The 13651-nt window shown below is 36.3% G+C and overlaps 1 long non-coding RNA gene across 1 annotated transcript; it reads left to right on the top strand.

Moving 5' to 3' along the window:
* Positions 1-9442: 9442 nt before the first annotated feature.
* Positions 9443-9956, top strand: LOC110820971 (uncharacterized). The gene is made up of 2 exons (XR_002540984.2): positions 9443-9582; positions 9680-9956. It is a non-coding gene; the product is annotated as an uncharacterized LOC110820971 (long non-coding RNA).
* The last annotated feature ends 3695 nt before the right edge of the window (positions 9957-13651 follow it).

The raw sequence follows: 13651 nt of genomic DNA, 5'->3' as shown, positions 1-13651 counted from the left end.
GATTTCACTAGGCTATGACATCTCTGCAAAAAAAGTGTTAGTTGTAATAACTCTCCCTCAGAATCACTTGTGCTTACCTCTCTCAATCCTCTCCCGTCAAATTGAGCAGCGGAACCAGATCTCTTGAATCAACACAAACAAGATTGTCTTTAAGACTCTGTAAGGAATCCTAAAAGGATCATATTTCTAGAAGCTCAGAATTTAGCACATAGACTTAAGAAGAAGATGTGATGCTTTATGATATGTTTAAGTTATTAGGATAAAATTAACTATTTAGATGGGTAATAGAACAGGAGCACTAGAGGACTGAAACTAGGAGTAGAAGGAAGAAAATTCTGATCTTAAGGCGTAATTGATCCGATTAACCCCTGTGGGTGCAACCAGACTACTATGCCTAATTATTTTACCCTGATGACGGTTATGCTTTATGATTTGACTCAAGTTTCTATATGTGGATGTTAATGCAAAGTGATAAATGCAATACAGAAAGAAAGTGGAAGTAAGGGAAATCATGCACCTTTGATATTTTGGGGTAGAGTGGTCGGCCTTGCTCAAAATTAGCTTGATTGGATGACTGAGCAAGCTTTGATGCAATACTTAATTCTGGATTGCTTTTTTGAGGGGCAATCATTTATTTTCCAGGCGATTTCTCTTTTTTTTTTTGTTTCTCCACTATAATAATGACAATAATAAAATTTCTTGAAAAGAAGTTAAATGGATTAACACTTATATCACAAGTGCTAATTTATGAAAAATTATTGCAAGGTAGTAAATCGAAAGGATAATAGTTTTACCAGAGTCTAAGCTCTGATACTAACTGATGCAAAACCCAGGAACAACAAATACAATCCAAAACCTCACATATAACATTAGTAATTAGAAACTTAAATCTTTAAGCAAACCCCTCCTACTTAACCCACAATTAATAGTGTGAAGGCGAACTAAGATAATTGGAAAAAAAGATTTAGGGTTGAAAAGACACAATGAGTTTACCTCAATAAGTGATCCCAATTCCTAGTTAAATGAGATAGTCGAAGACTCATTCATCGAACACACACACTTGTAGCTAAAAGCTAGAAGCAAGAAACTTGATATTTTATTAATGATTTGAATTATGATTACAAGGGGTGGTAGTGACCTCCTTATATAGGCTTTCACCATCTTATTTTACTCGGAAAAGGAATAAACTCCTACTTAAATACTTAATATGAATACAATTAGGAAAACATAAAAAAATAATTAAATTTAAAGAAATTTAGTAAAAAGATAAAGGTTTCTCTCTTAGGCAGTTTCAAGACTCCTATTCGGCTTCAATCTTGGATTTCTTCTCAGCCTTGAACTTTTTTAATTCTTTGGATTTTGTTGCAGATTTTTGGCTTGTGGTAGAACTCTTCTTGTGGCCTTTGGATGAAGTCTTTGAAGGATAATTTGATGATGAAGACAACTCTTTTAGTCAAATCTTACCTTGATTCATCCTCTTTTTTCTTTTAAAATTTCTTATTCTCTTTAAAGTTTTGCTGCCAAAACCATGAAGGGTTCTTCTTATTCTTGAATTACAATATGAAATTAATTAAGAAAAGTTGAAGGAGAGTTGCGATTAGAGTAGAAAGGGACCTTCTTCTTGGGTTAGGTGTTTCCCGTGGGTGGGACATCTAATCCTCCTTTAAGTCTTTTTTCCACATTCTTCTATGCTTTTAATGACTGAATCTAACTTGTATTTTTTTTTCTTATAGATCAATTCTTAAATTCAAATAAGAGTCTTCAAACCTTCCCAAAGAGAAAAGGCTTCAGATTTTCTATGGTGTGGAAGAGCTCGTACAAATGGGCCTTAAAACTCCTCCCTCCTCTCGATTATGGACCTCTAAGGCCAAGAGCATGCATGATCGAATGGGTTTGTGCTTTTTTGGACTTTTTCTTGTCAATTATTGAACCTCAAAATCCAATTCTTCATTGATCCAATCTTGGACAAGCAAATTAAAGACTTATTAGAATTTCTTGAACTTTGCCTAGTGATTAAGCCTAAAGGGACTTGAATATTCCTTCCCAAATCTCAAAGCCCATGTTCTTGGCGGATCTTTGGCTATCTTAGCCGTTAGATGAAATAGGAAACAAAGTTGGGTGGGAATCACCTTTTTTTTGTGCGGGAGGGTATGGGGAGGATCGAATCAACTCCTATAACTCATTCCAACGCATGCAATACGGAAACGTAACTACCCAAAATTACTCATCCCTCTACTTGAATCTACAACACTTAAAGGCATGCAAAAACAAGAGTTAGGAAATTAAAATAAGAAAAAGAAAGGCACAATGGACTTACCCGATAAGTTGATCCCCACTTCTTGACTCAACAAGACTTTTGAAGCTCCTACCTTTTAAGGAACTTAAAGTTGCTGAAGAAATTAGCAAAGCTAATTCTTGAAGAGAGCAAAGCTTCAAATTTTTTCTCTCAAATTGTGTTTACAACTTATGGGTATAGACCTTCATATAGGCTTTTTCTAGGATAGTTTTAAATGGTTATAAACACTTTAAAAATTAGTAAAATATTAATCTATCCCAATCTAAAGCTTAAATAAATAATTAAATAATTCTAAGAGATAGATTTTATATTAAAATAATCATAAAATAATATTTTAAAAAGATAAAAATTATCCCATGTGTTTTCCATGAAAAATACATGGAAAAATTAAAAAGGAAGAGTACAAAAGGGACTCAAAGTCACGGGTTACGGATCGGGTGCGCGACTCAACTGTTGGCAGCATGTGGGTCATATGCACTGGCTGATCCGGATGGGCCATGCAGGTCACATGGGACGGGTGCACGATTTGGTCCACGAAGTGGCCTGTGAAGCTGTTGGGGTGCACTACTGGGCTGCCAACACAGGATGGGCCTACGTGCGCGCTAGACACTGGGTGTGTGCCTGGCCTGTTGTGTGCTGAGCATACGCCTGGACTTAACAGTGAAAAGACCTTTTTGTTCATTACTACTCTTCTGATCACTGATATTCTCTCTGTCATCTCTAATGATCATGACTAATGGATTAGGACATTAGGATGCGATATGCCCAACTCCTAGATACTTAAAATATTTAAAAGTGCTTTGTTAAGCAGTAGGTGCCTTGAGATTACCCGTTGAGTTTTTGGAGGGTTGTTTCTCCTTACTCTTGTCAACCTTCTTACCCTCATCCCTTCGAGTCCATCTCTAATTACCTTGAGGGGTGCTACTGACATACACTCAGTTGGTTCCTATACCTTTCAATTACCTTTCAATTTTTGTAGTCTTGTGTATCAATTCTTCCAGGTCAACATAGTTATGAAGCTCAAGGGTATTGGCTATTTCCTTGTTCATACCTTCTAAGAACCGAGCCATGATGGCTTCTGGATGTTTGTCAATTCTAGCCCGAATCATGGTTATTTCCATCTCCTTGTGATATTTTTTCACTGACTTGGAGCCTGAGTTAGGCGTTGCAGCTTCACATTCATGTCCCGTTTGAAGTGGGCTAACACAAACCACTTCCTCAAAATGGATCTTAACTTTCTCCAAGTGGTGATAGGCATGTCCCCCTCGTTTTCTGAGAATAACTAACTGATCCTACCATATTGAGGCATAGTTGGTAAACTCAAGGGTAGCCAGCTTGAGCTTTTTCTCTTAGCTGTAGTTGCAGTAGTTGAAGATGTGATCAATCTTTTGTTCCTACTCGAGGTAGGCCTCGAGGTCGTTCTTCCCCTGAAAGGCTGGTATCTAGAACTTGAAGTCATGGAGGTCCCCATTCATCTCTTTGCGATGGCCCCCCGGTGAAGCTGGAGGATATGGGGAGGATCAAATCTACTCTTGAACACCCACTCAATGTATGCAATGTCAAAATAATAATCATCTAAAATAAAACTCATCCCTCTAATTGAATCAACAATCCCAAAAGGAAAGCAAAAACAAATACTAGGAAAATAAAACAAGGAAAGGAAAAACGCCACGGACTTACCGATAAGTTGATCCCTGCTCCTTAGCTCATCAAGACTTTTGAAGATTCCTGCTTCCTGAAGAAGTTGAAGAAGCTAATTTTAGCAAAAATGCTAAAAGAAAGAAAGGCAAAGCTCTCAAGAATTCACTCAGGTTTATTTTCAAAGGTGTGTTTTACATCCTAGGGGCAAAAGTCTATTTATACCATTTTCTGGGTAATCTAGATGAGTAGAAAAATCTTGAGATAAATAATAAAATATTAACCTAGATAAAATTCTATCTTAATTTAGGATAAATATAAAATAAAATTATATTCTATCCCAAATAAATTAATTAAATAATCCTAAAGAATAGACTTATAATAAAATAATATTAATTTAATAAATAAAATAAGCCCATATTTATCCCATGTGAAATCCATATAAATCACATGTGGAAATCACATTAAAAATAATTGGAATAATTAATAAAGATTAAAATATAATAAAATAATAACTTAAGTTAATCTCAAGATTAAAATATTAAATATTTAATCCCTAATTTAAAAATAGTAATAAAATATCAAAGAGATAATTACCATGTGAATTTTGAAAACTTTTGGGCTAAAAAAAAAACACATTGCCATTTTTTTAAAAAAAATCCAAAAACTCACCACCATTTATTTGAGTTAGGGGAAGCCCGCACGTGCGTACGACTTAGGTCGGGCCCACCCGCGCGCACGAACTTTGGGCCTCATGAGTTCGTGGCTCGCACAGGTTCTTCCTCGGTTGGGCCTGTGATTGCGGCTAGGCCGAGCTATTGGGCCGGGTTGCTGAGCTGGGTGTTTGGCCCAGTTCTGTCTCTCTCAGGTTTGGGTCCATTGGATTGGGCTTCGGGGTGATGATCGATCTTCGGGCCTTCTCAACGGGCCTTAGGTGGCCCACGCATATGGGTGTGCAGCATGGGCTGTGCATGCTTCTCACGTGTGCGGCTTGCTAGGCCAAAAGTTGGGCCTAGAAGGCCAGGTGGCAGGTCGGATGACCCAGGTCACCTGCGTGCAGGCATCTCCCCTTTGTGCGTCGTCTCGGACACGCCACTATCGTCTTCTAGGATCAATCTGAAAGACCACAACTCGTCGTTGTTGATGCTACTTTGGGCCGATTATCTTGGTGGCCCATAAGGCTTCCTGGTCTTGATGGCATCGATGATCCATCTTACCCGATCTAGGCTTGCACGAACAGGATCCTTGGGCTTCATAGGATTGGCCTTTGTCGTCGAATCTCGACTTCATTTTCTTGGGGCAGGCTTTTCTTGGGCCTTGTTTCCATATTGGCAAGAAATATGATGGTTACCTCCTGGGTAATTAAAATGCCCTCCTGGGGTCATATCATCCCTCCTTTCTTCCAAAGTATTCTTCCTCGAATCCATTTCACTACTGCGTAGTGATTCTAGATACAATAAGGAAGCTAAAAGTAGTGGAAGGTGTTAGGATGGTACCGGGGTTTGGTGGAACACATGCGCATATGGAACTGCGTTAATGTCTCGGCGTCAAAATTCATGTTGTCTTACTACACTCGTCTCTACTACCACACTCACTCTCTTAGTCAAGTTAAGCGTTGGAGTTGGGATCCCCTTAGTTGAGTCCTTACAAGTTAGGAGAAATGGACACAAAGAAAAGTTCCTAACAAACTCTAGATTCCCAAACAGTGCAAGTACGAGTGGAATGTGCAATGCGGTATGAATGATGTAGATATAATAAAAAAGTTATAAAAGTTTTCACTCGCACCTACGAGATGGCTTACTCTTTCTCTCGATGATTTTTGCACAATCTAATCGGCGGTTACTCTACTTTTGCTATGCATGATGCAAACGATATGCCAATTGCCTTATGGTGTGCAATTAGGATTTTTTTTTTGTATTTTGATATATGAATTTTTTTTTTGGAATAATACGAATTACTTGAATTGAACAGATATATATGAATTCAAGCAGGATACAATACGAACAAATCAAAAATTAATTTGAATTGTTAATGAGCAAAATACTAAAGCAAATAAAGATAGATTTGGGTTTCTAGGAGCTAAAACTCTGATACCAGATGACACAGGAGGGTATGGGGAGGATCAAATCTATTCTTGAAAACCCACTTAACGTATGCAATATCGAAACAATAACTAAGTAGAATAAAACTCCTTTCTCTAATTGAATCCACAAATAGATCCCTGCTCATTGGCTCAATAAGACTTTTGAAGACTTTTATTTCCTAAAGAACTTAATAAAGCTAATTTTAGCAAAAATACTAAAAGAAAGAAAGGCAAAGTTCTCAAGAATTTACTCAAGTTTATTCTCAAAGGTGTGTTTTACATCCTATGGATAAAGATTTATTTATACTCTTTTTCAAGTACTCTAAATGAGTACAAAAATCTTGAAATAAATAATAAAATATTAACCTAGATAAACTTCTGTTTTAGTCTAGGATAAATACAAAATAAAATAAATATTTTATCCCAAATAAATTAATTAAATAATCCTAAGGGATAGACTTATAATAAAATAATATTAATCTAATAAATAAAATAAGCCCATATTTATACCATATGAAATCCATATAAATCACTTGTAGAAATCACATTAAAAATAATTGGAATAATTAATAAATATTAAAATATAATAAAATAATAATTTAGGATAATCTTAAAATTAAAATATTATATATTTAATCATTAATTTAAAAAAAATAATAAAATATTAAAGAGACAATTATCATGTGAATTTTGAAAACTTTTGGGCTGAAAACAAAAACATATGGCCATTTTTTAAAAAAAAAACCCCAAAAACTCACCACCATTCGTACAGGTTAGGGTAAGCTCGCACATGTGCGGCTTGGGCCACGCCTGCGTGCGCACGACCTTTGGGCCTCACGAGTTTGCGACTCGCACGGGTTCTTTCTCAACTTGGCCTGCGACTGCGGTTGGGCCGAACTACTGAGTCGGGCATCCAGTCTAGTTATGTTTCTCTCAGGTGTGGGTTTGTTAGATTAGGCCTTGGGGTGAGGGCCAGTCTTTGGGCCTTCCTAATGGGCCTCGGTTAGCCCACTCGTATAGGCGTGCGACATAGGCTGCACATGTTTCTCACGTGTGTGGCTTGCTAGGTTGCGGGTTGGCCCTAGCGGGCCGGGTGGAGGGTCGAGTGGTGGGTTAGTTGTCTTGGGTCACTCGCCCGCGAGTATCGCCCCTTCGTGCGTTATGTCAGATATGCCACTGTTATCTTCTGGGATCAATTTGAAAGCCCACAACTCGTCGTCATTGATGCTACTTTGGGCCGATTGTCTCGGTGGCCCATAAGGCTTTCCGATCTTAATGGCATCGATAATCCATCTTACTCGATCTAGGCTTGCACCAACTAGATCCTTAGGCTTCATGGGCTTGGGTCTTGTTGTCGAATATCGACTCCGTTTTTTTGGGCTAGGTTTTTCTCGGGCCTTGTTTTCGTACTGGCGCGAAATCTGATGGTTGCCTCCTGGGTAATAAGAACGCCCTCCTGGGGGTGTCACATCATCCAGTTTATCACCAACATCATCGCCATAAGACCTTGTCTCCTCCTACACTATTTGGCGATGGGTGTGGCTACAGTTGTCACCTCTTTCCAAGTGATCCATGTATGCAACCATATTCCTCAACTAGACACCTAATTAGGTGAACATGTCCTGGACTCATTCTTCCATTGTTATGAGTCTGTTGTTGGCACTCTGGTGAGACATCATAGAGTTCTTGCAGAGACAAAGGTTAGTGATAGTAATAACTCTCCCTCACCTTCACTGGTGTTTACCTTGTAATCTCTCAATCTATAGATTCTTTTGTCGAGTTGAGTGTTTGGAATTAGAATCACTTAGATCAGGGTCTGTACATTAGTCTTTACGACATGACAAAAAATCTTAAAGGAATTTGATTTCTACTGAAGCTCAAGAACAAGCACGTAGAAAAAGGAACGATGTGCTTCTACTCCGTGTTAAGTAACTAGTAACAATTAGTCACTTAATTTTATATTAGAACTAAAGCACAATATAGTGATGAAAACGTAGATCAGGAAGATTGATAATACGAATTGATACATAGGGACCAGATCAACCCCAATGGATATAATCAAAAGGTGTATCTATTTATATTATCTCCAATTTTGGCTACGCTCTATGGCCGGTCAAATTCTTCATGCAACGTTGGTGTAAGATTATAGAATATAATTTGAACTAAATGTGAATGATGTAACATAATGTCAACAAAATTTTTCTAGTCACACAAAATAGGCAGTTACTCTACTTTTTTCATGCAAGAATGCAAAACAACGTATCAATTGCCTTATGGGGTGCAATTAAGATATTTTTTTTTGGATTTTGGGTAATTTTAATTTTTTTTGAATAATTGGATAGTACAAAATCACTTAAAACGAACAAATAGTATGGATTGAAGTAATATGCAAATGAATTAATAATCAAAATAAATTTTGAATGTTAATTTATGAATAAAAATGTTAAAAGCAATATAGATAGTTGGGTTTTAGGAGCTTAAGCTCTGATACTAGATGATGTGGAAGAGTATGGGGACAGTCGAATCAACTCTTATAACCCGTTCGAATGCATGCAATATAAAAACTTAACCGCTTAAAATTAGCCCTCCCTCTACTTGAATCTACAATACCTAAAAGCATGCAAAATCAGACCTATGGAATTAAAACAAAGAAAACAAAGACACTACGGACTTACTCGATGAGTCGATCCCGACATCTTGGCTCTACAAGACTTCGTAAAGCTCCTAACTTGTGAAGAACTTGAGGATACTGAAGAAATTAGCAAAGTTAATTCTTGAAGAAAGTAAAGGTTCAAATTTTTGTTCTCTCAAATTGTGTTTACAACCTATGGATAAAGGTCTTTATATAAATTTTTTTTGAGATAATTCTAAATTGTTATAAGGACTTAGAAAATTAATACAATATTAATTTATCATAATCTAAAGTATAAACAAATAACTAAATAATATTAGGGAATAAATTTTATATTAAAATAATCATAAAAATAATATTTAAAAAAATTAGATGTAACAGCCCGACCTAGGATTCACTAATTTCATTACTGAAATTTTGGAAAGAAAATTAAAATTTTAAAATAAATTTAGGACGGAATTTAAAAAAAATTTAAACCTATTAAATAGTAAAATTAATTAAACTAAAATTGTTTAGGAAATATTGGAATGCATAAATTAATAAAACTAAAATATTTTTGAAACTAAATATTAATTAATTAATTTTTAAAGAAACAATTTAAAATAAATATTCAAATAATTTAAAAATAATATTCAAAACCGAAATTAAATTAAATAGGAATTTAGGAACTTAAACGAGAAAAATCATAATTTTTTGGAGCCTTTTGGGCACTAAAAAATAGGGCTTAGGGGCCTAATTAAAAAATAGGGCCCATAGGTCACCCAGACCATTTCAGATCTAATTCAACGGCCAAAAAATTTTAGGGATGGGTATTTAAGGGTCCTTTTCTTTTGACCCTTAACCCTAGCCGCCAGAAGAGATGGGACTGGGAGAGAATGGAACATAGGAGAAAGGTAGGAGGGAGCGGAGCACGGATGCGCTGCCGTGCTGGAGGTCCTAATATGCTCCGGAGAGCGTTTTTTTTTTTTTTTTCCTTTCTCCATTGTTTCTCTCTCGTTATCCTAATTGAATGTTTATCCATTCATTTTAGCTAGGAAATGTAGAAACCGAGAATTGGAAGCTAGGCTGTGGCCGTGAATGAGGTCAGTTTAGGCTTCCGTTTGGAGGTAAGGATACATTAACCAATCTCTAATCCTTTTCAGATATATAGTCCAGCCATAAAATAACAAAAAAAAAAAAATTTATATCGTTTTGAAAACCAAAATCACGCAAGAGGTAAGTTAGATAGGTCACTTTCGCTGTAGTTCAAAAATATATTCGTTTTAAATATTATTATCTTTGAAGTGATATATTGTTTTAAATCTGAATGGACTCGTACCAATATAAGCAGACGAACAAGTATGTTGTTGTGGGGTGTGAAACCGCAAATATTTGAAGTGCATGGGTGAAATAGAAATTCAAGAATTGTGTTTTAAATTTTTAAATTTAGAAATCGGTGAAATTTTTTAGTAAAAGGAATATATGCTCATAGGAGTTTTAAGTAGGAATAAATAAAGAAAATCTGCATAAATATTATTGATAAAGGAAGCAAAAAGGGAATAGATAGATGGGTTTACTTTTAGGGGATGCTGGAATTTAAATTTAATATTGGCTAAAAAGTGAGTGAATTAATTAAACGGGGGAAGGGAAAGATATAATCAATATATAAATTTATATCAAATTTTAGGATATATATATGTAGTATATACAGTATAGCCTACGGAAATATATGCTAATATGTAAATGATTATATAGAAATATAAATATATATGTAATATGATATAAGTATAATATATATATATATTAAAATAGAGTATATATGTATGTATGTGTATATGGGAGAGGAGTAAATAAATTAAAATTGAAATGAAAAATTTAATAAATGGTGATAGTCATGAGAATTGAATTTGATTGAATACATAATTAATGGGAATTGGATTTAATTGAATAAATAATTAACAAGGATTATGTAACGATCCCGGAAAATATCTATAGAAAATAAATGATACTTAAAATACGAAAACGAAATAAATGTTTAATATTTACATTCCTCACACAATAAGTTAAAGTATCAATTAATGTTACGAAATTTACCATTTTGAAAGAAATACAAAGAAATAAGGAAATGAATGGAAGATAAAGAAAATTAACATTCTACTCGCAACCCTCTTGCAGATCGGGCTCTGGATCCTGATTCTCTTAATATGAAATGGTTAAATAAGGGATAAACTATATTAACTCAATAAGAATATCACACTATATCACTGACACATAAATGAAGGTTGGTAGAAAAAAATTAAAAAACAACTAATGGAGTACTAAATTAAGCAAATTCATTTATCAATAATAAAACCATCTAACATCCACTTAATGTAGTGAGATTTTTTGAAAATAATATATAGAAAACAATAACATTATATATATCATGATTCCATATATAATTGGCAACATAACACATTATACTTTCATATTCAAATCATCAAACAACAATTGCCTATTTTTTCACCAGACTGTTGGTATCCATAGGGGTTCATAGGGATGTCCCCGCTACGCGTGAACCTTTTCCTTTAACATTCTCAATTACGAGCCGTCCCCATACTTTGTCCAGTATGAGTGCCAAATTATCAATCCTCAATACTCCATCCAGTATGAGGGTGAAGCGAGCCATCTTCATACCCTGTTCGATATGAGTACCAAGTTACCAAGTCTTCATACCCCATCCGGTATGAGACACGTTCACTGTAGGGTTCCCTGTGTACCCGATCCGTCCACCATCTCCCAAGATGTCCAGTAAGACTGTCGTTTCATCCAATCACTTAATCACACAAGTTTTTCGTTTACTTTTAACCTCTATTTTTTCAATTCGACTACAAACACGTAAAACAACAATACATGCATTCAAAGTTATAAAATAAATCAATAAAACACTATCATGCATTTAAATTGTAAAAATAATCGACAGAAATCAACAGAGAATAGTTTCTGGTTCTGTCTCCATTGGCAATCTGTAATTAATCATGAACTTTTTTTAAATTGTACAAAATACTGTATTTATTGTTAATTAGACTTCAATTCTATAACAGAGAATAGGGTGAAGGATTTTTACTCAATTTGATGCCCAAAATGCTAAACTATTGATTGCGCCAACTGATGGTCCCTAGGTTCCTTGAATTTTTTTTTGGGGATCAAAACATGTTATAAGCACCTACAAATATCCCAGACAAACCCTAAATCAGTCTCAGGGCCCATTTTGGCCAATTTTGGAATTCCGGCATGGTGGCTATACCGTGCTCCGGCGACAGCACCACCGCCCCCAGTGGCGGTCCACCTCGAGTCGGCTGTTTTTGGCTGATTTTGCATCAATCCTTGCGAAAAAACATGTTAGGGAGTCTTAGTTAGCCGAAAAAATACAAAAAACTGAAACTCACCGGCGGCAGGACTCTCTGGTGCGGCGGCTCCTCCGACTCACGTCACAGTTGGGTGTTTTGCTCTGGTCAACCTATAAAGAAGGAAACAGTGATCACAACGGTGAAAAAATTACGCAGAACAGGAATCGAGAAGGGCCTCATGGAGGCGTTTTGTGGAATTCTCCGTGGCTGTGCTGCCAGGTGTTGTCCACGTTTTTCGGCCAATTAGTCGGTCTTTTTGTTCCGATTTGGCCATGAGTGTGTTTAAAATTGAATTATGAGCAAATGAATTTTTTTTTTACCTCTTTTGGCGGTCGGAAAGGGGTCCTCGCGACAGCGGTCTCCTTCCCAGCGACTGGGTCTTCTTTTTCGGTGAGGGGGTCTGGCGGTTAGAGTTAGGGTTTGGTGTGAATGGGGGTTATTTATATCCATTCGCATTTAATCTGGATCATCCATCGCATTTGATCTGGATCGTCCGATTGCGATTAAATAGGAAGTGAATCTGGATCGTTCATCGCAATCTAATATGAGCCGTTTGATCACATTTAAATTTGACCGTCCGATTGCATTTGTGGAGAGAACGCATCCAGGCCGTCCGTACGCGCAGGAACGGATCTGCGCCGTTCTATCATGGGCACGCGGATCGTCCGCGTAGCCTCTTGCGTGGCACTGCATCAGTGTTCACTGCCATACGGCACGTCCTGATTCGTCGGGGCTGCTGATCGGGCATCTTACGTGGCAAAACTTCTCTAAATTACATTTTGACCTCGGTTTTCGATTTTTCTTTTAAAAATATCCCCATAACCTAAATTTTCACCATTTTTTCCCAAAATTGGTTTCAATTTAATCATCCATCAATTTTACTTCATTTTTACTCTGAATTGAAAAATTAAGAAATTATATTTATAAATAAATCTTAAATTACGTTAAAAATTAATTTAGGGTATTACAACTCTCCCTCCTTTAAAAGAAATTTGGTCCCTCAAATTTGTTTCTCTCACTCTTAATGAAACAGTTGGGATATTTGGATTTGAAGTCTGATTCTAGCTCCCATGTGGCATCTCTCGGTGTGTGATTCTGCCATAGGACCTTAACAAAGAGAATTTTCCAGTTACAAAGTAATATGCTCTTTCGGTCCACAATGTTGACCGATACTTCTTCATATGATATATTCTCCTGTAGTGAAAGAGACTCGTGGGCCAAGACGTGAAAGGGGTCCAGGTTGTACTTGTGTAGCGTGGACACATGAAACACATTATGGACCCTGAAAAGTTCTAGAAGCAGTGCCAGTTTATAGGTGGCGGTACCAATTCTGTCTAAGATTTCAAATGGTCTAATAAATCGGAGATTCAGTTTCTCCATTTTGTCGAACCTACTGATTCCTTTGAAATGAGTGACTTTAAGGAATACCCGATCGCCTTTCTCAAATTCCAAGTCCCTCCTCTAGGTATTCGCATAACTCTTCTACATACTCTAAGCCATCTGAATGTTCTTCCTGATCTTAGCTATTTTGGCTGTAGTCTCCTTTACGAGATTTGGGCCGAATAGTTTTCTATCATCCACTTCTTTCCAACATATCGGCAATCTACATGGGTGGCCATACAACGCCTCATACG

Source organism: Carica papaya, chromosome 8, assembly GCF_054855325.1.
Source record: "Carica papaya isolate Zhongbai chromosome 8, ASM5485532v1, whole genome shotgun sequence".
In the NCBI taxonomy this organism is placed as follows: domain Eukaryota; kingdom Viridiplantae; phylum Streptophyta; class Magnoliopsida; order Brassicales; family Caricaceae; genus Carica; species Carica papaya.
The sequence above is the reverse complement of the archived record's forward strand: the minus strand, read 5'-3'. Positions and strand labels throughout refer to the sequence as shown.